Source organism: Aricia agestis, chromosome 15 (assembly GCF_905147365.1).
Source record: "Aricia agestis chromosome 15, ilAriAges1.1, whole genome shotgun sequence".
In the NCBI taxonomy this organism is placed as follows: Eukaryota; Metazoa; Arthropoda; class Insecta; order Lepidoptera; family Lycaenidae; genus Aricia; species Aricia agestis.
Genome location: NC_056420.1, coordinates 5,099,002 through 5,125,295, shown reverse-complemented (window position 1 = coordinate 5,125,295; position 26,294 = coordinate 5,099,002). Strand labels below are relative to the sequence as shown.

General features: G+C 36.5%; 2 long non-coding RNA genes across 2 annotated transcripts; one reads left to right on the top strand and one right to left on the bottom strand.

Moving 5' to 3' along the window:
* Positions 1 to 54: 54 nt before the first annotated feature.
* Positions 55 to 14,662, top strand: LOC121734243. The gene is made up of 3 exons (XR_006036686.1): positions 55 to 67; positions 444 to 447; positions 14,568 to 14,662. It is a non-coding gene; the product is annotated as an uncharacterized LOC121734243 (long non-coding RNA).
* On the bottom strand, positions 11,836 to 20,907 carry LOC121734242. The gene is made up of 3 exons (XR_006036685.1): positions 20,896 to 20,907; positions 16,601 to 16,602; positions 11,836 to 11,888 (listed from the first exon to the last, which is right to left on the bottom strand). It is a non-coding gene; the product is annotated as an uncharacterized LOC121734242 (long non-coding RNA).
* Positions 20,908 to 26,294: the final 5,387 nt, after the last annotated feature.

The window sequence follows — 26,294 nt, the reverse complement described above, 5'->3', positions numbered from 1 at the left end:
TAAATAAAATACTTAAATAAGTAAATAAAATATTTACACATTTATGGAATTATCAAAATATATTTTAGTTAATTATTTGATCATAAAGAGAAACGGATGTTCATAATATTATTTTATACTAACGCTAGTCGAAAGTCAATAACGGTGGTTAGTTTAATATTTAATTTTATAAATATTTTAATGTTAAAAATAAATACTAGAAATTATTTAAATATATATAAATATTACAAACAATTAAAATAAGACTTAAAATTAAAAGCGGAAGCGGAATACTTAAAATTAAAAGCGGAAGCTATTTAAATTGCGCACTAGCGCCACAAGCGGAACTCACACTTTACCCGCCTAAATTATTAAAAGTAGAGAGGGAACTGGGGGACTGGAAGGTTTTTTCCAGCCTCCAGGACAGTTGGTGGAGATCCTTCTTAGAGGATAGTCCATAGCAGTAAAGTGTGAGCTCGATGCTTGAGCTATAAAATATAACTATAATTACTGTGAGAAAGTAATTGAAATAGTTAGAGAGGAAAGTGTTGAAAAGTATTCCGTGTTATAAACGTGATTGTGTTAAGTTATTTGAATGAGTGATTGGAGAATTAATGTAATAAACAAAGTGATCGTAGAGTTTGAGTTTTATTTTAACAATAAGTGTACAGTATTGTTTTACAGATTTAATATTTATCCGGACAAATTATAAGTAATGATTATTTTCGAATTACATATTTTGTGAACTTCATATTCCAATGAAGTTTCCTTAGCAAGTAATTATATATAATCAGTATCAGTCGGATTAAAGGCATGTATGAAGACAGAATCCACAAAATCGGCTCATCTAAAAATAAATAAATACTTCTGTTATTTTAACTCTTTAGCTTCCTAAGATGCTGATAAAATAAGCAATTTTAAAGCTAATGAATGATCGATTGATTGATTAGCTACAATATTAAACCACAAAAAAGAACATAAGCATAGACATTGGACAAATTTTAATCAACGCGTAAGAAGCCAACATTTTTACTTTCTACCACCCACTATTAATGTAAAAGATATACGCTGTTTATTGATAGATTACATTGTAGTTATACCTCTACAAAGTTTTTCCTTGCCTATCAAGTTTATTTTCGAACATATTAGACAAAAACACAAGTCTCACATTTTTTACGTTATTTTCTGACGTATCAAATAAGGACAAAACTGGGAGAAACCTACATACTGACACGGTGTGCATCCAGTATCCACTGAGAAAGAATTAAAAATTCCACCCCTAAGGAGATTACATAAAGCAGATATATTATTACGTGGTTGAAGCCGCAAGCGAGAGCTAGTCTTGTAATAAGTGAAGTAACTAGCATAGAGTTTGCATGTAATTTCTAGAGAGCTTGTACAGCTTGTAGTGGGTATGTTCAGAACGTGAACATGCAGGTCGTGCGTGATAAGCCAAAGGCAACCTGACTCGAGCACTGCCAAACTTACACTAATGTATGCGCCATAGCTCATAGTAGCCACAACTCACAAGCCAATGTTTTTAGTAGTCACAACTTACAAGGTTTCAGTTGCCACAATCTGCAATGTTTTGGAGTCGAAGTCTATTTCGAACATAAAGTTAATATACCTAGGGGAATAGAGAAACAAAGGCCTGAGCAAGCGAGATGTCACTATCTGCAGTAACACTGCGTGGTAAAAAGAGACATGTGATACATGACAGCAGCACTCTTTTTTTGACCACCAGTCGGCACGTGCCGCACGTTGACAATTTAATCTCATAGAATTCATGTTCAATCATGCTTATGTAAGTGTACACGTACACATATTTTTACACACATATGAAAACCAATTTCGGTTTCGTTTGACAGCTCGAGATTGTTGCTCTATTCCGCTAGGTATATTAACTTTATGGTTTTGAACTAAATGACACCCGCTGCGCCAAGATTTGTATATCACGCATAAATAGTACATTTTTCCTTTTTTTGAAATAAGGGGGCAAACGAGCTAACGGGTCACCCGATGAAAAGCAACTTCCGTCGCCCATGGACACTCGCAGCATCAGAAAAGCTGCAGGTGCGTTGCCGGCCTTTTTTCTGGTTACAAACTATCCCATTTGACTCAAAATATCTACATTCCAAATTATAACAATATCGCTACTGCAATGATCAGCGGTTTGGGGCGTGAAACAAACAGACACTCTTTTATATTTATAATGTCATTGATAAGAATAATTCACAATCAATTTCAGCCTTAGCCCGGCCGCACATTATCCGAATTCTGATCAGAAACAGTTGAATTTCGCCGGACCGCCACCCCGCACACTATCCGAAATATCCTTCCGGCGAGTTCGAGCTCACTCGGCTCAGTATAAAATGTAAGAGACAGCGCGAACGTTCAACTGTTTCGTATCAGAAATTTCGGACAATGTGCGGCCGGGCTAATATGAGCTTTAGGCTCAATTCACACCGGAATGGCAGAGGCGAGGCGAGCAGTAATGAAAAAAACAATAATGAAGATAAAGTTTAAATCATATGACACTGAAACTGCTCGCCTCGCTATGCCATTCCGGTGTGAATTGAGCCTTACTATGCAGTAGAAAAATGGTAATTTTAAAGAGCAATTTCATCGATCAAAATTCCTTGACGGAAAATTCTTATTACCGAATTACTTAAAAATCGATACAACAGTTTAAACGTCAATTAGCTTTGTCCACACTGTGCCTTTTTCTGTTCGTCAAGGGCATGCGTTATAGCGCAGTCAACAGCGAACGTGAGGCATGCCCGCGACGCATGCCCTCTGACCGTATCCAAAACTTTCGCTTTGTTATTAAAAATGACAGTTGGCGTTGCGTTCGTTGAATTATTAAATGCGCCAAAACGAAAGCTGAATGAAAGAAGATGACGAAAAATTGAAGACGAAAGCGCATAGTGTGGAAATAGCTCATAAATAACATACAGACAGACATGGCAATAACAAAATTATGTATAAGTAAAATAGTGATCTGAAACATGCTTGCAATAATGGTTTTAGCAAGCGAAATGCGGGCATAAAGTCATTACAAATGTGAACAAATTTCCATTTTGGCGAGAAACATAAATTCATTACAAATATTAAGATTCATTTAATAAACTTTCCCCGCCGTATTAAAACATATTAATATACGGATTTCCAAGTTAAAATTCACACGCCAGAGACGGAAACTCTATTTTAACTTATAATTAAGTAATAAGTGTGACGCGAGTTAGACGCGTGTCCCGACCCTTGACGACGGGTTATTACGTGATGGAGATCAATCGTCATTAATAAATAAATAATCGTAAACAATACGCGCGGCATTCGGGGACTGTCGCGGTAAAGCTATTGCATAGCATTTTTATCAACTTATGCAATTATAATTCATATACGTAGTAAAGCAATGTAGTTGCACGCACACAAATACTGTGCCGAAGTCTGCCAAACTGAAACAATGTGATGAACGGCACCGCTGTGCCGGTCAGAGTGTTGGGTTTTTTTTGTTATGGAATTTCTGGATTCAGTCGTCGCATTTAAAGCCCGCGATAAAATAATAGGAACCATTCAGAGAGTGAGAAACAGAAGTGACAATAAACAACAGGCGCTGGCAGACATTTTCGCCGAGTGATAGAGAACAAGACGTGGGAGAACCATGCTTCGGCACGAATGGGCCGGCTCGACCGGAGAAATACCACATTCTCACAGAAAACCAGCGTGAAACAGCGCTTGCGCTGTGTTTCACCGAGTGGGTGAGTTTACCGGAGACCCAATCCCCTACCCTATTCCCTTCCCTACCCTATTCCCTTCCCTTCCCATCCCTACCCTCCCCTATTACCCTATTCCCTCTTAAAAGGCCGGCAACGCACCTGCAGCTCTTCTGATGCTGCGAGTGTCCATGGGCGACGGAAGTTGCTTTCCATCAGTATGGATTTTTTAGTAAAAACTAAAATTACATTTAAAAAGTAAGTACGGTAATGTTATTGTAATCTTACAACAAAGTGTGGGAGCATGATAATTTTAGGAAAGGTGGTAGGCCCCCTGGAAGCGTCATAAGCTGTCAACGGCTGCCGTCGACTGCCGCCGACACGTGCCGTCGAAGCCGTCGACAAGTGCCGCCGACACGTGCCGTTCGTCTGTAAGAAGCCTTACTGGTTATCTCGCACTGCCTAAAAGGTACTATAAAATTTTATATAAGTAATAGAATATAAAATAAATTTTACATTTTAAAAAATACATTAAATACAATAATTGTTGATGCTAAATCACGATCTCTATTTACACGTAATAGTTCTTATGATGCCGTGTCCATATTGCTCTGTCGTCTGTCAATGATTTTTAATTGGACTATTTGTGACACGTTATAAGTACGTTATTAAAAGTTTCACATCTCATTACGACGACGGCAAACTTTTAATTTGATTTATTTTACTGCGCAACGTTTTTAATTACTCGATAAATGTTTTTATGTTCGAATAAAAATTAATTGAAACAAGAAAAATAATTGTCCTTTCGAAATATAATTATATAGCAAAGTTGTAAATAAAATAATATTTTATTTAGGACGTAAAAATCAACTTAAATTATTATTTAGTGTATTTCATGATCTACTGCTTTCTTTTTGAAAAGGTAAAAATTTTAACTCGCCTCAGTATATCTACACTTGACCTGATCAAAAAGACTATAGACCAGGGGTCATCAATTAGTTTCGCTCGGGGTTAAGAAATAAAATGACCTTCGCGGTCCACACAAAAAAAAAATATTATGCAAAGTGTACAAATCAATGAAAAAATGACAATTTTTGTAAGTAATTATCCCTCTGATGTTAGGAGTGAAATTGGTGTAAGATATTGGAATTTTATCCTGGAGATGTTCATCGAGACCGAAATTTATTTTAAACGAAGTTATAATCTTTGAAAATGCTTGATCTGCACACAATGGGTCGGCGGTCCGGATGCGGACTGCGGTCCGCCATTTGGTGACCCCTGCTATAGACTGTAAAGGCAATCGCACATTTATATGTACGCACTCGGCGCCGCATCTTTGTTAAATATTAATGGAGACCAGTCCTAAGAATAAGTAACATTTCTGTCTCTTTCAACTGCTTGGTGAAAATCTTGGATATTTTTGATTGGAAAGGGATCTTTTGGCGTGTTTAAATGGATTACAACTGTTTTTTAACTAATCAAACCATCTTATAACCCGAGCAATGAATATAAGCAACGATAAGATACAACATTCATACAAGTTTAACGCATACATAAAAGTTATTTGCACGTTATATTATAACTCTTATAAGGTCTCCTTCCCGCGAATATATGATAGTCGTTACTCCAACAGAAGTAATGTAACTCTCCACCGAGTGCAGAATATATAAAGACAGAAGGCAAATTCACGTAGATATTATAGTTATAAATCATAGAAAACAAAGGTATACTCGTACTGAATTGAAATCGAGCTACATTATTATTATTTATAATATGTATACCATAAGACCATTAAAGTATTAAATAGGCATAAAACATAATAATATTTAATTGATAACCTAGATGCAAGTAAAATGGCGGAGGTCACTTTCAGTCCCTGAATTCATTCTATTTAAGTTCTTAAAGCCTGTGACGCGCGGAAAATTCTACTACTAGGCTGTTACTGAATTTGTGAAAAATCTAAAAAAAAACAAGACATTAGTATTGTACTAAACGCGAAACATTTGGAGCTCATCTTCTGTCTCACTATATGCTAGACCGGGGGTTCCCGGGGTTACACCCGGGTCGGGCGGTGAGTCCCCGGATTACTGGTTCAAAAACCTCAAAAACCGGGCTTTAGTATTGTACTAAACGCGACATATTCAAAGCTCATCTTCTGTCCCTCCCTATACTAGACCGGGGGTTCCCGGGGATTCGCCCGGGTCGGGCGGGGAGTCCCCGGATTACCGGTTCAATTTACACGCTACGGCTAATTTGCTTCCTCTTCACTCACGTGCGATAACATTTTAAAAGCGTTACTCGAAATTGATTGCGCTTAATGAAAACTAAACGCTTGCTATCGCCTATGACCTGACGTTGAAACTAGTAAGTTTTGGCTCTTGAATAACTTTTACTTTTGAATATGACTGAAGCGTACAAGTTCACTTTATATAAAATAGAATCACGATTTAATAAATCAATGAAAACCCAGGTTTTTTACCCGCATTTAAATAACCTCTGGAACTATTGACAGTGTAAATCTGCCGATTGAATCAACTCAACAATTTATTTAAAAAAACAGCGTATAATTATTTAAATAAATTTCAAAGACTTAAGTATAATATCATGCAGATGTAGACAGCGGGGGACGATTGAATACAGTTATATTAAAGTTCTAATACTACATTATCACAATCAGATTAATTATGGCATATATTTTCGGCGGTAACCAAGTGGCAATTGGCACATAAAAATGTGTTTTGAGAACAATCGAACAAACAAACCTGGTTTTCTTAATTAAGAAAAAAGAAAGAATTATTAATCACAAATAAGTAAAATAAAAACAATTTAACTGCCAGACGTGAAATGGAAATACATGTTTTGAACACCGAAAGAGTTCTCAACTTATAATTACCTTCTACTCTAGTGAATTTTATCGAACTTTGTCTAAATTAAATTCGGTGTTGACATAACGCGATTGTTCTCAAAACAGATTATATTTGATTGAACGAAGTTGACATATTCCTCTTTGTTTTAGCGGCTTTTGTTCGAACGCATTTCCTTAATTATAAAATATTTCTGGAATCTGGGTAAATAATTTATTGGTGTCCCGCGGATTATGAACCAGAAAGGTTCATGCGTAAAATATTAAAGTCATTTCAATAAATTAAGTTCTATAGTAATTTAAAGCGGTGTGACAGACGTGCGAGTAAGTACACTGACTTATCTAAGCCCGGCCGCACATTGTCCGAATTCTGATCAGAAACAGTTAAATTTCGCCGGACTGCCACCCCGCACAGTATCCGTAATCCTTCCGGCGAGTTCGAGCTCACTCGGCTCAGTACAAAATGTAAGAGACAGCGCGGACGTTCAACTATTTCTGATCAGAAATTTCGGACAATGTGCGGCCGGGCTTAATCGCCTGTGTGTCAACAAAGAGCCGCGAGCCGCGTGCCGCGAGCCGCGAGCTGCGAGCCTGGGGGCATGGTAATCCAGTGTAGGCGATTCTCGTGTGTCACCGACGCGAGCCTAGTAAGTTCGCGAACTTAAAACCCGCGTACTTTAAGTTCGTACGTCTATCAGGCACTTAAGTATACTTTGATATTTCAAGAACGTTCTGCCATAATATTATACATTATTTCGATATGAAAAATAAAATATGCTGGCCGATTTTCATACATATAGATAAGCGCACAAAATTTCATCAAAATTAGTCGAGCCGTTTCGGAAGAGTTTGGCAACTGCCTTCACGACATAATATACAGATATAAGAGGTTATAACTTGACGACTCTCCTTTTCTCACTATCCAATTTTTATGCTCAAAACATGATTGGCAAACGAGCAAACGGGTCACCTGATGGAAAGCAACTTCCGTCGCCCATGGACACTCGCAGCATCAGAAGAATTGCAAGTGCGTTGCCGGCCTTTTAATAGGGAATAGGGTAATAGGGGAGGAGTAGGGAAAGGAATAGGGGAGGGTAGGGAAGGGTATGGGGTAGGGGATTGGGCCTCCGGTAAACTCACTCACTCGGCGAAACACAGCGCAAGCGCTGTTTCACGCCGGTATTCTGTGAGAACGTGGTATTTCTCCGGTCGAGCCGGCCCATTCGTGCCGAAGCATGGCTCTCCCACGTATAAACATATACGTGGGATATAGATATAACAATTATACAATATTATACTCGTTATCTAACAAAACAATTCAATAAACGTTAAAATAATATGAAAATCGCATGAAAATGCATCGCAATGTGCCCTAAATCCGGCAATTTGTGCCAAACTGAATAGGTAGACTAAAGGCTTTAGCTGTCTAGGGGCTAGTCTTGACAAATGTGTCCCACTGACATTTTCATAGCTCCATACGTCACCTCAAATTTTGCGAAAGGGTTACTCGTGCCCAAATTAATCTAACATTTGTAACCATCAATCCCTTTAGGTAACAAATCGTAAGAACCTGGGTGACCGCAACCAGACGACCAAATTCCCTATTGATTTGTACTTGTGTATTCGGTTGGGAGAATTTTATCTATCTGTTCGGGTGTTAAATAGTTTTACGACAAGATATAAAAGATATTTCATTGCTTTATAAATATAATTAATCCGTATAATTGATCGTACAAATGCTTAATATTTAAATGTCTTCTTCACGCTTACGCTCAACTGATTTTGTTCTAGTAAGTATAATAATAATTGAGAAACTTTAAGTACTGAGAAATCTCTTAGGATATATTTAGGACCGTAAAAGTTTCACATAACAGTAATTACTCAAACCAAAGCAATAACTGTAATACGAAAATTACAATTGTAATTATGACGGTAATTTATTACGAGATTACATTAATTTCGCCATTCATCTGCGAGTCATATCACGGCGAGTTGTGCTTGTGAATTATTGCGTTGACAATTTCATTCAATTACATTTAATGTCTGAATTAAGGCTCTGCTCCACTACGATAGCGAACTAGGTTCATTTTCCATTAGGTTTCTTGCAACGTCAAGACGTCAAAACGTCACCAGACTATTCGTGAATTTGCAGGCTATTTGAACATTGTAATAGCGCTTCCCCGCAAGAAAACCGTCATTTAATATAGCTATTCAACCATTGTAGATTATATATTCTGTAAAATGGAGCATTTTGTAGTTTCCTAGAAAATATTACTGTTGATAACTAGGAAATATTTTAAGTAAATAATAATATTTATTATAAGTAAATTGTAAATAAATAATATTTATTATATTATATGCAACTGAAGAAAAGGAGTAAAATCCCAGCATAAACTTTTCGACGTAGTTGGTAAGACGATACTTACCGTTGGTGGTACGCTATTTATTACTTACATAGTATGTAAGTAATAAATAGCGTACCACCAACGGTATCGTCGTCTATATAACGTATTACGTTGTACATGGCTCTACGAAGTATTACAGTACTACGCTACTACCTCGTAGCGCTAATACAACATTATAACGCTACGACCGCGTAGCACTACTACAAAGTGCTACGGAATATTGCAGTGCTACGCTACTACCTCGTAGCGCTAATACAACATTATAACGCTACGACCGCGTAGCACTACTACAAAGTGCTACGGAATATTGCAGTGCTACGCTACTACCTCGTAGCGCTAATACAACATTATAACACTACGACCGCGTAGCACTACTACAAAGTGCTATGGAATATTGCAGTGCTACGCTACTACCTCGTAGCGCTAATACAACATTATAACACTACGACCGCGTAGCACTACTACAAAGTGCTATGGAATATTGCAGTGCTACGCTACTACCTCGTAGCGCTAATACAACATTATAACACTACGACCGCGTAGCACTACTACAAAGTGCTACGGAATATTGCAGTGCTACGCTACTACCTCGTACTTCATAGTGCTAATACAAAGCTGTAACGCTACGAATGCGTAGAACTACAAAGCGCTACGGAATATTGCAGTGCTACGCTACTACCTCGTAGCACTTATGTAATATTTTAACACCACAACATAGAAGCGCTCTCTTGTAGTACTCAGAGCTTCATTCTCAGACTTATAAGTTATAACTTATAATTCTGGAACTTATAACATCTGACTTATAATTAACAACACGGTCACAACGTAACTCAGCTACATTACGTTGTGACCGTGACTAACCTAAAACTAAGTTTACACCATAACTGAACGATATACTCCGTACCCCGATTTTACTATTTAAATACAAGATAAATGCAGCTGCATCACTCGCTCGATCCAGTTCGTTTCTCATCAAACTACAAAATGCATTCTCATGCAAACTTACGCCAAACTCGTTTTGATTGGTCAAAACTCGTAAAGTTAGTCCTCTGACGTTTGTTTAATTTATATTAGAATATTATTTTGCTATTTTATAGTATGCGGACTGCGTCAAATATGGAATGAAGCTGAAAAAATGTGGCATTAAAATAGTAGAGTCTATGTTCAAATTCAAAATATGCTATTTGTCATAGGACCCGTTAAAATGTAGCGGCATATGACGTTAGCAACCGGCGATTAGCAACGCTCTCGAGGGAGCACGTGACATATGAGTGACGAACAAAATCACTGTCGAGTAACTCAACTCTAAAAGGTCGTATCCTAATAGCATTTGAATAATAAAAGCGCTATATACTTAAACTAAAACTACCTACCCACACTTTAAATAAACATTTAAAACTAAAAACGACGGCTTGCTCCCTAAGAGTGTTTGTCAGAATGAGAAGGAGATAATTAAGAAATATACCACCTCAAAATTTAAATCCTCGCCGTGCAAAAGAAAAAGTGTGAGATATTACTGCCTCTCGTACGCCGCGCCGACAGTCTAGTGTTCTGAAACAAGTTCAAGAAATTTTACCAGTCCCAAAAAAGTGCACATAACATAGAAGTTTCACTTCAAAAAAGCAATTGACTTTTCATAGTCTTTTCATCGTCAATGTGATAAGAAGTGAATCCTCGACTTTTCTTAGAATCTCTAAAGCAGATTGACCGTACCTTATCTAATGTAACTGCGCCTTTACTATCTTCAGCACCTCTGACGTTGATGGATTACGTGTTGTAGGCAAATTGTGAACTTGGCACAAATATTTACAAAGCCTACGCGAACATTGCCGTGCTATTCTCTACCTAGTTGCGATGGCATACGGTTTATTATCGAATGAGTCAATCCAAGTTGTCTTTGCGCAATTGAGCTCGAAATCACCTCTTTAACGGTGATCTATTATTTTTATGATGTACTGCGACGCATATATTTTCCAAGAAGTTTCTTTTGTTAAAAATACAATAGAGGAATTTGAGCGTTCGGTGCACAGAGGATTAAAACGAAATGCACTAACAACTTTCAGACGTGCGTTCTCCTCTGCATAGTGTGCATTTAAAGGTAAACTTTTTTAAACTACTAATGCTAATAAATATCTCATGAAAGACCAGATACAACTAAAGTCTTTGTGTGCGCGTTGGCATTGGACTTGGCTGGTAATTAGTAAAAAAAGTTCTTCAATAGAGAGAAAAAAAAAATCTTTGAAATTAATAACACGCAAATAAGAAAACTTGTTATTGACAATAGAAAATATCTTTGCAAACCTTAATCATAATTCATAACTAATAATAAAAAAAACCTTACACATTTTATTAAATACCATAATATTATTGTACTCAATTTTTTAAGAATTGCAAATTCTTTCAAAATAACTCTTGCTGTGTTATTTTGGCATAACATTGGCATAAATAACTGTATATAATAAATAAAAAACGTAATAAAACGGTTATTAACCTACTTCGATAAATTCCACATTCAAAATTATTTGATCGTTCGGAAAACATTACGAATATGCCTCAATATGCAACATAAATATTGGCCGTCAATAAATGCGTTAATGGCAATACAAACTCTCGTAAAATTGTCATAACAGCATCGAATGGCTACCCATAAATGAACCCTTTGGGATAACATAAATAAAGGTGGTTTAAATTTAAAAAGCAATAGCGGAATAGACCTTTGCGCGCTTCGTCTAAATAAACCTGAGACAGAATCATCTCGGCTTACAAAAATAAGGCTTTTACCTTACTCTACCTTTAAATAATCAAAACTCTTTCGAGAAGTGTCCTTATTTTTAAAGAATGTAAGAAAGCAGAGTTATAACAGGTTAGAATAACTACAGTTGAAATGCGAATGAATAGAAACACTGACAGATTTAAGGGACAGAACTACGAATAATAAAAACTAAGGAATTGTAACTCCCATACTATTACCGTTTTAAATTTGGTTCCTTTTGATCTGTCATGTAACGTCAGTCTAGTACCGCTCAAGGTCACCTAAATATTACAAATGTATTGAAATGTGTAACCTAAGGTACACTTTTTTGACAAGTACTGTGGAGCATGTTTTTTGACGGAGTTACTTTTCCTTAGTTTTTATTATTCGTAGGGACAAAATAACAGATTTTCTTTGTCAAACTGCAACTTAATTTATTACTTAACATAGAAAGCACCTTTTTCTGATGGTCATGCTAAGTGCTGTCTTCTTTTTTTTTAATTTTCGCCCTCTACAGAAAAATTAAATGTCGAAGTCATTCAAAAACTGAGGAGGCGATAGAAAATGATTGCGAACGCTGAATTAGCAAAAATCACAACGTAAATATGATTCGGGGAAGTTTCAGAAACCTCATTATATTCGGAACACCATTTAAAGTTGGCGCTCGCCTCTGGACCTTCTCGCTTTCAGCCCTGAATAAACACATTTTTATTCTGATCTCATGCTAATAAAATGCAAATTGGCCCTTTCGGCTTAGGGTTCAGCAATTTTCTACAAATGTTTCCTATTCAATTTTATTTGATACCCTTAATTGGTGGTCATTGTGTCCCGCTCGTCCGCTGCCAATTCAATATGCTTCGATGCGTTGGGGTCGCAAATGGTCTCTTAGGCCATGCCGATGTGACGGTGTTAACAGCGTAACATAATAATTGTATTCTAATCGAGTGGCTTGTTTACTTCTAAATTATTTAGCTATTTTCAATTTAAAATTTATATGTGGGAGAGCCATGCTTCGGTACGAATGGGCCGGCTCGACCGGAGAAATACCACGTTCTCACAGAAAACCGGCGTGAAACAGCGCTTGCGCTGTGTTTCGCCGAGTGAGTGAGTTTACCGGAGACCCAATCCCCTACTCTATTCCCTTCCCTACCCTTCCCTATTCCCTTCCCTTCCCTAAACTCCCCTATTACCCTATTCCCTCTTAAAATACCGGCAACGCACCTACAGCTCTTCTGATGCTGCGAGTGTCCATGGGCGACGGAAGTTGCTTTCCATCAGGTGACCCGTTTGCTCGTTCGTCCCCTTATTTCATAAAAAAAATTGAGACCTACAAGCTTAGAATTCTGTAGTGCCGAGGGGGGTTATTTTAAAAGTGCATTCTGGCATATAGTCGGCCTGGTCTAGAGAAATGGATGGGTCAATGCTTCTGGGCCAAACCAAGTGCGATTTTCCTCATGATGATTCCCTTCAACGTACTACCTATATTTGATATACCTGGGATCAAACCTAAACCCTCAAGTGCAAATTTTCCACCCACAAACAATTTTACACCATTTTTAATCTTATCGAAAAATTCCAAATCATGAGACCCTATGCTATTAGCATAAGGTAATTCTCATAGGTTTAGCATAAACTTCCACACATCCGGATATAATATTACCCGAGAATATCCGGGTGTTGGCGTGATCCGGGAAATTGTTATGCACCGTGTGGTCTCTACGGCCTATCGAGTGCGATAAAGTCAGAGTGTTCCATCGGCTGGCATTGTGCGAACGAATCCAATTTAGATTTCACCAAGTGTTTACACTCTTTTACCCGACTGGGAAAGTTGGGTGTTGTTAAAGCTCTTTTTTTCTTTATGTGCATGTTTTATTTTTGTTATGCCATCGTAATTTTTTGTCATATAAACTATCAAAATTAATCGTAGTCAAATAAATTGAAAACAAAAAAACTCGGTATCAATATTTTATAATAATTAAATTTAAGCTATAATTATATTTTAAATAATTATGTAATTTTGCAATAATTCATTTCAGTGTGTTTCAGAAAATAATCACTGCAATCTATATAATAAATATATAAAACTCAAAGGTGACTGACTGACGCGTTGATAGATCATCATCTATCAACGCACAGCCCAGACCACTGGACCGATCGGGCTGAAATTTGGCATACAGGTAGATGTTATGACGTAGGCATCCGCTAAGAAAGGATTTTGATCAATTCCACTCCCAAGGGGTTAAAATAGGGGAAGAAAGTTTGTATATAATAATACTTCTTAACGCGAGCGAAGCTGCAGGCAAAAGCTCGTGTTAGTATAATTTTAAGGCGAATTAATTAATTTTAATAATTTTTAACCCAAAAGTAAAAAGCATTCTACTAACAAAATTCCTCTTTCCATCTGACTGTCTTTAATTTGCATCTCATAAGTTATGCATTAAAAACTTTCAAAAGAAGATTGAGAGATACGAAAAGATTTGATATCACAAACAAGGTCGTATCCGCCAGAATTTCATAAACTAAGTGTTCTATAAAAGTTCTAGTGAATCGTGAATATGAAATGTTAGTACATAATATGAGCTCTAGTGCTGGAACACACTGACGGATAAATAATATTTTCATTGAAACTATTATTTTGAAATGTATTGGTGAAGAAATGCGTTTTTTTTTTCATTGTATTTTTATTATTTAATTTTATTTTTTCGTGTTTATGAAGACGATGACACAAAATTATCATAGTCCATTAAAAATTACTATTAAACTGGTATTATTTTGGTATCTTAAAATATTAGTTTTGCGCATGGCGCAATAATCATTTAACTACTAACAATATTACATTTTTTTGCAGGTAGCAAGGTTGTTAGGGTGAACACCGTTTTCCCTAAAACCATCTAATGAGCCCGTCAAAATTAACAACTTTTTCTATGAGAACAATGCTGGGAATTTAAAAAAAGATGCTGTCTATGAAGACTTGCATGGGTAGGAACCCATACAGGTTTTAAGGATAACGGTGTTCACCCGAACAACCTGTATAACCGTACATTATCACAATCAAAACTATTTCATGTCATTTCCTGGAACTTAAAACAACTATCTAAATCGATTTAAAAAAACTTTTTTAAAACATTTGCACTATATGAATTCATACAAACCATTCGTGTGTCTCCTCTCTAAACTGGATCAAGGTTTGAATTATAGTTGATAAAGAGGTATTTTCTGTTTTATACCTCCATTGGACCTGCAGTGAATAGGCTCGTTATTCATAAATATCCGAAGTCGTTATCCGCCATTCAGGCGCAGCCGGCAATTGGCAGGAAAAGTGCGAGTGTCTGGATACCAGTGGTTCTGTATCAATTGGTTATTTTTAATTTAGGTTAAACTTTTTTCACGGTTGCACTCCGTGATTGCCGTCATTTTCTACGAAACAGTAGAATAGATTATTTACACTGGAGAAAGAGAGGGAAGATATTGTTTCCTCTATTACGACACGCACGCAATCTACTTCTTAACGAATTTTCGATCAGATCACGACGTGTCAGTGCGACTTTAAAAATCAAGAAGATTTCACTTCAAAAAAATCCTGTTTTCGGTGGCATAAGATTGATTTTTGTGTCAAAAAAAATATATATGGTAGCCCTGAGTGGTAGCCTATAAAGTTTTTTTTATTATGCTGAAAAAATAATTATACGAGTGAGACTGCTATGAAACTATCTTATTTTCACAACAACGTATTCTTTTGCGAAAAAAGCTAGTATTGTTCAGTGTCTGATGTCTATGAATTCACACAGAAAACATTCATATTAATGTAGCTAGCAGATATTGAATTCCTAGAAGATATAAATATACAGATATTCTGGGACAAAAATTCTTTGTTTAATAAAGAATAATCAAAAACCTTTTGGCTAAGAGCATCCGTGGCCTAATGGGCAAACCTTCGGTTCGCACTCCTAGAGGGTGCAGGTTCGAACCCGGGTGGAGGCGTGTACCTATGAGACATTCTGATCTCAAGTACATAATACGGACGCTCGTACGGTGAAGGAAAACATCGTGAGGAAACCCGCACACAGTTGGTCCCAGACGTATTGACTAGTTCTTTCCTCTGGACTAGGCCGACTATGATGCGAGAATGCCGTATGCGCTTGGGCAACCATACGGACATTTAAAAATCTTGTCCCAGGCACCACAGTATTTGAGGAGTGATTACTTCGCACTGAAAAATACTGTATAAATCATCCACAACGGATGTAAAGGCCTAGTTTTTTGGCTTTGCTGTAGTCGGATAGAAATGGAATAAAGCAACTTCAAAAAAGGTACACACATAGTACAGATATAGTAGATAGGACTGAATGGTACAGGAGACGGTTAAAAATTTATTTACAAAAAGCTTTCCTTTCCTGCAGAATCTAAAATCAAATCCAGTCTTGAGTGAAGAGTGAAAAAGTTTATGGAAAAGTTTTTTTTTTATGAAATAAGGGGGCAAACGAGCAAACGGGTCACCTGATGGTAAGCAACTTCCGTCGCCCATGGGCACTCGCAGCATCAGAAGAGCTGCAGGTGCGTTGCCGGCCTTTTAAGAGGGAATAGGGTAATAGGGGAGGGTAGGGATGGGAAGGAATTAGGGGAGGGTAGGGAAGGGAATAAAGTAGGGGATTGGGCCTCCGGTAAACTCACTCACTCGGCGAAACACAGCGCTAGCGCTGTTTTACGCCGGTTTTCTATGAGAACGTGGTATTTCTCCGGTCGAGCTGGCTCATTCGTGCTGAAGCATGGCTCTCCCACCTGTTTGTAAATAAAAGTGAATCCCTATTTTCCTTGGCCTTAGCATCACGAATAGACCACATGGATACACATAAGCTAATCTTTGCGCGGACGAATTCCGAAAAACTGCTTGTACTTTATCTCAAAAACTTTTAGCTTGGGTCAAAATGAAACCTTCACGAGTAGAGTACTTTCAAAGAAATTGATTAATAGGCAGATGGCGGACCTACTTAATTTGGTTGAGTTATGTCAGTCTCAGCCAACAAATAACTACACATTGATTTGACATATAACCCGATCAAATAACAGTCCGCCTTCTGCCTATACATCAGTAGCTATGTCCACACAGTGCCTTTTTTTGTTCATCAAGGGCATGCGTTATAGCGCAGTCAACAGCGCACGAGGCATGCCGGCGATGCATGCACTCTGACCGTATCCAAAACTTAAAAAATGACAATATTGGCGTTGCGTTCCTTGACGCATTCAATAATTGAATGCGCCAATATGAAAGTTGATGACGAAAATTGAAGATGAAAGTGCACAGTGTGGACATAGCTAGTGAACGAAATGCACACCTATTACATATTATTATTCGTAGGCTGAACCCTAAAATGTTGAAAATTTTTAATATTTTCCTCTCTCAGAGGTTAAGGATACGCTCTTCAATAAAACAGATTCAAGTGCGCCGCTCCAAATGTAGCACTTTCGAACATTTTCATCAATCGAATTTCGGCATTACATTTTAATGCCGTAACGCGAATTTTATTGCCGTATTGTTTCATGAGGTATGTTTTGTGTGTGAAACAGTATCAACTGATACTTTTGCGAAGCTTAACATTAGCAACAGAATGTAGGGTTTCCGTTAGTAATTACTAGAAATCAATACTTCATCTATACTTACTTAATATTGTAAATGCGAAAGTGTGTCTGTCTGTCTGTTATCTCTTCACGCCAAAACCGCTGAACAGATTTTGCTGAAATTTGGCATGAATACTTTGAGTCCCGGGAAAGGGTGTAGGATAGTTTTTGTCCCGGAAAATGTACGGTTCCCGCGCGATAAACGAGTTTTGGCGCAACGGAGTTGCGGGCGTCATCTAGTATGGTCATAAATTTAAGGTTGATAGTATCGAAGCTTTAGTAAGTGGATGAAATAGGTAAGTAACTAACAATTTTAAAATTTAGGTTTTTTGATTAAATGGAAGCTTTAGGACCGGGAAAATGATTTGAAAAAATCGGCCAAGTATGAGTTGTACTCACGCACGAAGGGTTCCGTACCACTACAGAGCAAAAATAGGCTAAAAATTGGATTTTTGTAGAGATGTTCCGATCATGACTTTGGCCGACTAGCCGACTAGCCGATCAAGGTTTCAGATGTTTTCGTAACGCTTCGTTTACTAAAATAAGTCGCAACTCACTCGCATACGCCGCCTGCGAACGTGTTGGATCGTGTTTTGGTTATGTTAACGTCATGATATAAAGCGGTAAAGCTACGCAATAGCTTTGCCGCGGCAGTCCTCGAATTCCACACGTATTTTTTAATTGAAATTGCTTAGAATAAAGAAGATATTATGTTGTTATTAAATAAATGTCATAGATATTTATTTCCGAGCAAGTAATTTCAATAAATAAATAAATAAAATAAAAAGTCGGCGCTTTTTGCCGACTATTCGCCGACTAGTCGCCGACTACAAAAGCGGCCGGATAGTCGGCTTTACCGACTAGTCGGCACAACTCTAGATTTTTGTATGGGATCCCCCTTAGTTATTTATTTTATTTTAATTTTATTATGAATTATTAAAGTACAAATATAATTAAGTATTTTGTGAACATTTCAATTGCCTATGTTTTGCCGTTATTGATTAAGAGCAAAAAATAGCGAAAAAATCAGGTTTGTTGTATGGGAGCCCCCTTAAATATTTAATTTATTTTGTTTTTAGTATTTGTTGTAATAGCGGCAACAGATATACATAAGCTGTGAAAATTTCAGAAGTCTAGCTATAGCGTTTCTTGAGTTACAGCCTGGTGACAGACAGACGGACAGACATCGAAGTCTTAGTAATAGGGTCCTGTTTTTACCCTTTGGGTACGGAACCCTTATAAAAAATTACTATTTTATATGTAGCCGTACAAAATACATGTTAGCTACATGATGAAGTACGTTATAAGGCTTGTTTTACTATGTGGTTACAATTAAAGAAGTGAGTGGAAGAACCATGTAAGTAATAGGAAAAAAAATCCGTTTTTTTGCATTAAATAGAGGCTTCAGCGACGGAAAAATTATTTGAAATAAATAAACTGTGGATTATAATTATGTGTAGCCAGATATATTAGCCAGGTGATGAAATAGATAAGGTATAAGGTTTGTAAAAATTATAAGAGAAAAAATGAGTAATTATCCGTATGTTATGAAATGTTAGTTATTGGATTCTTCCACTCACGTCTTTAATTATAAGGGAAAAAATGAACAATTTCCCTTATGTTTTAAAATGTTAGTAAACTATTTTATGCACTTACGCCTTTAATTACTAGTGCAAAATAAACAATTTTATCTGTATGTTTTTAACTTTAAGCAATGAAAAACAATTTGCTGTTACATTTACTTATTAACTCAAAAGTTTCTTTTATTGCATTTGAATAGCCTACTTAGGCGCTGCACCTCATATAAAAGACTATTTCATTGCATAGTTTTCATTAGTTTTATTTGGTATATTGTGTGCTACACAGCTGAATAAACTAGAATTACGTAAAAGCGTTTTGGTGTTAACATTACGGTGTATATTTCGTTCGATAAAGGTCCAGTCACACTGTTCACACCGACACACAATGCGGCACATCACACAACGCAGCATTTGTAAGGCAATGTGGAATTGAACTTCATTCACTAAACGAGAGAGTTCAAATTTCAAGCTTAACTGCCCTGCATTGCAAAGCGCTGCTTTTGCCATAAAACTTATCTTTTTGCGTAGTAAAGAAAATCTAATTCTGAATCGCAATTACTTATATTATACAAAAAATTCCGTTTCGCAACGTCACAATCTGTGACAATGTGAAGTGACCCTAATTCCACACGATTCTGAGTCTTAATTTATTTTCTTAACACCTAAGTGGACTTTGATTGCTTTTAGCCCGGCCGCACATTGTCCGAAATTTCTGATCAAAAACAGTTGAACGTCCGCGCTGTCTCTTACATTTTGTACTAAGCCAAGTGAGCTCGAACTCGCCGGAAGGATATTTCGGATAGTGTGCGGGGTGGCGGTCCGGCGAAATTCAACTGTTTCTGATCAGAATTCGGACAATGTGCGGCCGGGCTTATTGATTTGAACGTCCATTACAGTCGTCTGTCTAGTAAAATAGGTAAGAAAAGAGTATATAAGAGACCAGAGGGCGTAGCCAAAGTCCCTTTCGTTAAAAACGATGACGAAATTCGTAATCAAAATGTATGGGATTTGACATTAGTCTTCGCAAGCGAAATGTCATTTAGCGATGACTTATGTCAAACCGCACACATTTTGATAACGAATTTCGTCATCGTTTTTAACGGAAGATACTTTGTCTAAGGGGGCAGGGTTCACAATAGTTGTTTACGTTGCGCAGGCTTACGTTGTTCCAATCCAGTGACCCAATCTAGCGCTGGATTGCTGCTGATAAACGGCTAAACGGGCACTGGCCGCACTGGACTGTAATACGGTGCATTCCAGTGCTTTCCAGTACCCCTTTACACTAGCAATCCAGCGCTGTATTAGATCACTGGATTGAGATAATGCTACCGGCCATAATATGTGGAAAGTTACCGTGTAGTTATTATTATTATTGGTCAAATTTTAGTCCAAAGTCAATGAAGACAAAAAACCGCGCAGTTTTTGAATCCAAATAGCTAGTATGTCCATACCACAATAGACATAATCCATACTATGCACTTTTATCTTCAATTCGTCATCTTCTTTCATTCAATAATTGAATGCGTCATTTTTGTTCAGTTGCAGTGTCTGTCAGCTTATTGTAACATGTGCGACGAAAATATTTTACTGGGTGGAATATGTGCGACCTATTTGGTCATAAGAAATTTCAGAAAAAAAAGGAACAAAGCCAATGTTTTCGCATGCGTCGTAGGCATGCCTCACGTGCGCTGTTGACTGCGCTATAACGCATGCTCTTGGTGAACAAAAAAAGGCACAGTGTGACATAGCTAAAAGGATATAATATTATTACTGCAATGTTTTCTACGTTTCTGTCGATATTCTGATATGAGGTGTGCAAAATGTCGGATTTTGGTCCAATCATTTACTGTGCTAGTAGCATCCTCGGCATCGACCTTTGCGTAAAAGTGAAGACCTGCAAATAATAATCTATTTGGGCTTATTGAAAAATAAATTGTGTATAAAATACATTGAGATAATAAGACTGACTTCTAGACGCTCAGACATTTCAATCACATAATATACCCATTATACAAAATTTCAATCATGTTGACAAAATATATAGTGAAATTCGTAGAAATGTAATATTAATGTACGTACAATGTACATGATCTTGTTATTCTGGAAAAAAAATGTGATTATATTACTAACGTTTACCTATAGTCAAAATAATTTAAGGCTCATTAACCTTTCTAGTCTAGGAGCTATGTGAAAATGCTCGCACTGTATTCTGTTAACTTAAGAAAAAAATTAAACTCTTATAAAGACACAGATTATTATTTATTATAAATTCATCCAAAAACCTCTTGGTAACTCTTAGTATGATAATCTCCAACTATTTATGAGTTCGAAGCCAAATACTTCATACTTAGTTCACGTCCAGCGAAATAAGAAACATCGTTCACTTCATTGTTAACCGCGGTTTATATATAAAACGATGAAATATGACATGTTTTTGACAGGAGGTCCATGGCCGCTACGGACAGAATTCGGCAGTTTAAGAATGGAGCATAATATTGTATGTGGGTTCCGAAACATAACCCAGTATTCTGTATTCAGTATGCTAGGTGCTCATGACATCTTATCATGCGACGCCATAATATTGTTTATGTGCCCCTGGTGAAATAAGTGTGACTATTATAATGACATCCCAACAAAGTCATATTATACAGCAAAGCACTGGCGTATATTTCGAAGCGAATCCACATTATGGCGTCGTTCTGGACGTCATGAGCTCTGACCAGTATACTGGGTTATATTTCGAACTTATCCTGTAATAAACAAAATGTAATAAACATAACGAATTGTGCTGAGATTAGCAGAATATGTAGGTACGTAATTTTTTCTAAGAGAGCAAACCCTGTGTAAAACTATCGTCACCATGTACACTTCAAACCTTTCCGTCCACAATATCCTACCACTAACACAAATGCATTTTTCCCCGTCGGTATTTTGTATGGCCGTGTTTATCCAAGTCGGCCGATTCGTACAGATTACGAAAAATAAAGTAAATACCACACGCATTTGTTACATCTTCTAGAAGGTTCGTGAGTTATTAACGAAGTAATTAACAAAATAATTACATAAGGCGAGGGTTGCGCCCTGTTTGATGTATGTTTTTTCACAATGTAATTAATCCATAAAATATAAGACTCATTTAGGAACCTTCAGAAGTTAAGACTTCGTTTATACGATCCGATATTTATATTTTAATATTACAGATACTAAAAAAATACTATTTATAAAAGGTCTTGTCACATTTATTAAGTCGAGAATTTCAATAGTGATAGCTCTAATCAAATCAATAAAGAATCAATTAATATTGTTAAGCGGATAAAATTGTAGCTCTTCCATAAACTTGATATTAACAACTTTCTTTCTCTAATGTGGTGTTGACTATTTTAATATTAATTTACCAGTCTCACTTATGAGGTTTTTTTATATTAAGTCGCATTTAAAACAGCCTCCAACATATCACAAAAATAGCCACAAATTTTCAATACCCATGATAGGACCGACCGACGGTATATCGTATCGTGGGTACTTAGCCCACGATACAATATATGATGTCGTATAGTGTGTATAATAATTTTTAATCCTAAAAAGGATACGACTGATCGTATATCGTATCGCACCACGTTAATAATTCTTTAATTCGCTCTACAATTAACGTACTCAATTATAAAGTTTTAAGTAACGCCGGCGTAAGACGGCACAATCTATTACCAGACATGTTTAACTTGAAGCACTTGTAAATTTGTTTTGCGGATCAAACAATTATAACTATACCCGAGCTGAATCTGATAGAATTTAACGTGTGGCACTGGAGTGACAGTATTGGTATGATAGACCCCAGTTGCAGTACGATGATGAAAAGTCTAGTGCTAAGGTAACGTCTCCGTGGTCCAGTGGTTTCGAGCGTGCCTCGATTCGTAGGTTCGATTCCCTGAATTAATGGCGGATCACCTCATTGTCTGACAAGTAAAATGATCCATGCGTCGGATGGGCATGTACAAAGTCGGTCCTGCGCCTGGTCTCTTCCCAGTCGTGTCGGTCGTCCACTAGGTTATGAGAGTAAAGGAAGAGAGAGTACTCTTGTGTACTGCACACACTCTTGGGCATCAATTACTCCTGCGTAACTGCAAAACCGTTCACCGTCACCGAATTCGTTGCGGGACTTATTATTATATAAGGTTAAATATAAGAGGTAACAGACAGACAGACACACTTTCGGATTTATAATATTATTATGGAAATATACAAGCTACTAGATCATTGTAAACGCGCTCATGAAAACCAATATAATTAGTAATTGTGCGAAATATGATTGCTACAATATAAACAGAGGTATGAAAAGTCCTTGAACAAATACGAAACAATACCCAGTTTTAAATGCGTTAGCCTAATTATCGTCGACGTTAAATCTATAGATGTTGCAGCTTATATCATGTTGAGTAGTTAAAAGATACAAAATATAATGAGGCGTTTAAACGCACTAGCAAATAAATGGTCTTAAACGTCTTTTTAAGATTATTTAAACTTAAAACTTAATTATTATTCGTACCAGATATCAGTTACGAAATGAAGCGTTCGTAGTGTGTCTGCCTGTGTCATCTTCACGGCTAAACCGCAGAACCGATTTGCTGAAATTTAGTATGGAGATATTTTGAGTTCCAGGAAAGGATTTTTATCCTGAAAAAGGACTTATTATCCTGGAAATATGAACGGGTCCCGCGCAATAAACTAATTTTTGATCAAGCTACGGGCGTTATCTAATCCATAATATTATGAAAACTTTCGAATGCAAAGCGATGTTCTTTGAAGTCTTACGTCAATGTTTATTATATTTATCAGCGTAATGAGCAGTTCTGATGAGAGAATATTTAACATCGATACTGTTTAAACTTATTAATGGTGCTTTATTTAATTGTTTTGCATTATTTATGTTCTTTTAATAAAATTAGGGGACAAACGAGTAAACGGATCACCTGATGGAAAGCAACTACCGTTGTCATGGACACTCGCAACATCGGAAGAGTTGCAGATGCTTGTAGGTTTGCTGGTAGTATTGGTCCGGAAATACTGAATTTACTTATTTACTAGCGTTTTAGATTAGCTAACGACAAAAGAGATAAAACTCCAGTCAATTACCTCAGGAAAGGAATTAATGATTTAAGGTCAAAAAATTTGCTGACTAATTAAAATTACTAGCTATTTGACCGAGCTTTGCTCGGTATTCGATGAAAATGACATTTTCTAAAAATGATTCCTACCTAGATCGATTTATCGCCCCCGAAACCCCCTATATACTAAATTTCATGAAAATCGTTGGAGCCGATTCCGAGATTTCAATTATATATACAAGAGTTGCTCGTTTAAAGATATAAGATTTATATGCGCCATTGTATATGTTTTCATCCGTTTATTAAAAAAATTGGAGATTGATTAGGCGACTTCAATTTTTTGTTTTTCGGATTAGCTAGGTGTTTATAAAATCCCAAAATCGTAAAGTACACTTAAGACCGGAAAGATATGAAACTGCACCACTGTCATGAATGTTGCCAATATAAGATAAGAATTTCAGAACAATAATAAAACACTGTTTATTGAAAATCTCTGATAGTAAAAATATCTGTTATTCTGTAGGTAACTAGGTGACACCCGCAACTCCGTTGCATCGAAATTCGCGAATGCCGTACGCTTTTCCGTGACAAAAATTATCGTATGTCCTATCCCAGGACTTAAAGTATCTCTATACTTTCAACAAAATCGGTTTACTGGTTCGGGTGTAAAAGAGGTAACAGACAGACAGAGACTTTCACATTTTTAATATGAGTATGGATTTTCCATCTTTTGGTGACCTAAATGGCCCTGAGTGAGTTTCTTACTGGTTACCGCCTAGCTAGTTCCTGAATTGGCATAATATTTTTATATTATGCCAATTCAGGAACTATAGGCAAAAAACTTTTTGCTAATGTTGAGTACATTAGCAAAAAGTTTTTAATAATGCTAAAAGTGCCATATGCGCATTGCTCATGGCCAATTCCAGTATGGGATATGGATTATTCTAAGCAAAACCCCTTCAAAACTGGGAGGAACTTCCAACTGCATTTTTGTCAAAATATATTATATCCGAGCTGAAAAGTATTATGAGACTCAAAAACCAATTCTGAGTTAATCTTCCATTATAGTCTTTTATATTTATGTTATCGATAAGATATATTTACTCTACAAAAGCTTTTATACTTTTAAACTAGTTATAATTGTATTTGTCTAACTATCATTGAAAAGTTTACGGACTAGACTTAAATAAAGCTTTTTAAAATAAAAGCTTAATGAAGTTTTCGTTTAAAAATGTAATTATTGGCCGGCGTTAGAGCTCCCATACAAACAGTCCGCATCCAATTATGTTCAGTTCTAAGGCTCTCTACACACATAGCGAGATATCGAATTAAACGCAGTATTATTATATACAAACTTTCATCCCGTAACCCCTTGGGGTTGGAATTTATCAAAATCCTTTGTTAGCGGATGCCTTCGTCATAACATCTACCTGCATGCAAAATTTCAACCCGATCCGTCCAGTGGTTTGGGCTGTGCGTTAATATATATATATATATATATATATATATATATATATATATATATATATATATATATATATATATATATATATATATATATATATATATATATATATATATATATATATATATATATATCTATATATTGGGACAGCATAGGCTCTTAAAAAAAGTGATATTATGACGTTAAACGAATCTTGGAGTAAACATCTCGTGGATCATAGACGAGTATGATGCACGTTTGTAATTGCCTGTTCATGGGCCAACGTAAAGATAGTTTTTAGAGTTTAGTTAGAATTAATTATTTATTAATATTTTTTAGAGTACATTTAAGTTTTTTAAGTCTTTAAGAGAATATTTCGCCTCATGTGAAGCTGGCTTACTTGCAACGTCGATAGCTATCTGGGAGCTCTCTTGTGCCGGCGTCATTAGTAAATTGTCTTGATACAAAGAGATTAGAGATTAATAACTAGCTCAGGACCCTATGTTGATATTAATATGTTACTTGTAGCAATGTTTTCTAAGATAATATCTATGCCCCGCGGTGTTTCCCGCGCGGTTTTTTAGTAATAGTACATTGCGTATTAACAGTAGATTATTTTTCGCGAATTCATATTGATTTTCCCATGGGAATATGATATTTTTCCGGAGTAAAATGTAGCATTATAATATGTGTTATTCCAGGATTGACATCCTCCATGTCAATCCTCTATCCTCAATGCCAAGGCTAACTCCATGACAAATTTTATTAAAATCACTCCAGCCGTTTAAGCTTGAAGAAGTAACAAACATACACGCTCATAACTCACAAACTTTCGCC